The following is a 2,388-nucleotide window of genomic DNA, read 5'->3' as shown; positions in this document are numbered from 1 at the left end:
TTGGGTGTTCTATAGACCTCTTGTATTCTTATTGGCCTCTCCTTTAACTTGGTGAAATTTTCTTCAATGATTTTGTTGAAAATATTTTCTGGGCCTTGGAACAGGGAATCTTCCTTTTCCTCTATTCCTATTATTCTTAGATTTTGTCTTTTTCTGTTGTCTTGAATTTCTTGGAAGGTCTGTGTCAGGAATTTTTTAGATTTAACATTTTCTTTGACAGATACAACTATTTCTTCCATTCTATCTTCCACACCTCAGATTATTTCTTCCATCTCTTGTAGTCTATTGGTTATGTAAACCTCTGTAGTTCCTGTTTTCTTCCCTAAGTTCTTTCTCTCTGCAATTTCCTCCATTTGTGTTTTCTTTAATTTTTCCATTTCTATCTTTAGATCTTGAGCCATTTTGTTGATTTCCTTCACCTGTCTGATTGTATTTTCCTGTTTTTCCATCACTTCTTTCAGCTGTTTGTTTGAACCAACCTTTATTTCTTTTATTTCATTCAGTGCTTTAAGCATTCCCTTTCTAAAGGCCACTTACTGTTTGGCTGCAAATTCCTCTATTTATTTATGGATGGCAATATTCTGTTTTAGTTTATCTTCCTCTATGTCTTTATGTACCTCATTTGTTTCCTCTGTTATCATCTTCATGAACATAGTTGTTAGGTCATCTTCTTGGATTTCAGTTATGCTGAGGTATTCAGGGCTACTTGCCTCTGGGTAACTGGGTTCTGGATATGCCATATTGCTCTGTCTTTTGTTGCTTGAGCTTTTACACTGGTATCTACCCATTGGGCTATCTTAGGTGTTTGGGGTTAGTTTCTGGTGGTTCCTGGGGATCCTGTGGTGGAGAGAATCCCTTTGGCAGAAAGCTGTTTTTTCTTGAAGGAGGTCTTCTCAGCTTTTTGGGTATAGTTTCTGGATGGCTTGCATTTTTTCAGGAGTTGCTGTTGCTCATGTCAGGGATAGCGACCTGAGTGGTAACTGTGGTCTTTGTTAGTCGAGAGGGTTCTTCTCTCACCCAGGGAAATCCTGAAGAAAGCTGCCCTGTTTCTGGGGTTTTTGCTGTAAATTTAATGATCAGCTGCTGTGACACAGTTGGACAACTGGCGCGCAGCAAATGTTTGTGCCTGTTTCTGGAGCACAGCTCAGTGAAGGTGGCTCTGCCCCAACAGTCTGTGAGACTTTTTCCAGGGAAGGATTAGGTAATTTAAGTCAGTACAGATTTCTTCCTTCCCTGTGGATTATTTCATGACAGGGACTCCCAGTCTCTGCTGTTTTTGTGCCCACTGATTAGCCTGGGAAGGTGATCAGGACATGTAGGCATATGGCTCTGGTCTGGGGACCTAGTGCCTGTGTGACCCGAGATCTCTTCAGGGTTCTGACTGGGGGACCTGAGAGTGGTCAAGACTGATTCTCACACCTTGGGGGTTTCTTCTCACCTGAAAAACACGATCACTGTTGTTTTAGGGCTCAGGGTTCAGTCTCTTGTTTGTTGTACAGGAAATGTTGTCCAGCTCCTCAGATGCCCTGTTCTCCTGGAGCAGACATCTTGTCCCCAGTTTTTGTCTTTTTTTTGTTTTCTTGTATTTGTTGAATGGTCTGTGTCACGAATTTTTTAGATTTAACATTTTCTTTGACAGATACAATGATTTCTTCCATTGTATTATCCACACCTGAGGTTCTTTATTCCATCTTTTGTAGTCTATTAGTTATGCTTATCTCTGTAGTTCCTGTTTTCTTCCCTAAGTTCTTTCACTTCACAATTCCCTCTATTTGTGTTTTCTTTAATTTCTCCAAAAAATATGTAATGCTTCACTGATATGCATATCATACTTACACAGGGACCATGAACTTCTCTGTATTGTTCCAATTTAGTATATGTGCTATTGAAGAGAGCACCATGTATTTATTTCAAGTGGTCATTAATTAAATCACATGTCCTTGACTTGAGTTTCCCATTTTCACAGATTCCATTATTATTTGTTAAATGCATGGATATATCCTTACTTCAGTTAAATGTTTTCTGAGAAAATGTTTCCTAGGGCAAATCAATGATGAAAAAGCATTTAATTTGTACATTGCTTATATTTTTACAGAGATCATCCATTATATCTCATCAGCAAGCAGTCATCCCTATGTAGTCCTTCAAGAAAACTTAGAGCTTTTCATTAAGAACCACAAGAAGCAGGAAGAGTGAGGGGGACTGATATAGACGCAAAGAGCTAAAGAGACAGCGACCAACAGAAACAAACACATAAAGTGACAGATACCTAGTGACAGTGACACCATTCTCTCTGGTAACTTTGTTTGGCATATCAACCTCAAAGAACACCCTGTTTTCATGACTATGGAACCCCATAGGACACTAAACTGCCATGGCCTACATCTT

The 2,388-nt window shown here is 39.3% G+C and overlaps 1 non-coding gene across 1 annotated transcript; it reads right to left on the bottom strand.

Moving 5' to 3' along the window:
* Positions 1-1,795: 1,795 nt before the first annotated feature.
* LOC132651774 (U6 spliceosomal RNA) lies at positions 1,796-1,898 on the bottom strand. The gene has a single exon (XR_009589339.1). It is a non-coding gene; the product is annotated as a U6 spliceosomal RNA (small nuclear RNA).
* Positions 1,899-2,388: the final 490 nt, after the last annotated feature.

This window comes from Meriones unguiculatus (genome assembly GCF_030254825.1).
Source record: "Meriones unguiculatus strain TT.TT164.6M chromosome Y unlocalized genomic scaffold, Bangor_MerUng_6.1 ChrY_unordered_Scaffold_25, whole genome shotgun sequence".
In the NCBI taxonomy this organism is placed as follows: Eukaryota; Metazoa; Chordata; class Mammalia; order Rodentia; family Muridae; genus Meriones; species Meriones unguiculatus.
This window is presented reverse-complemented; position numbering and strand designations above follow the sequence as displayed.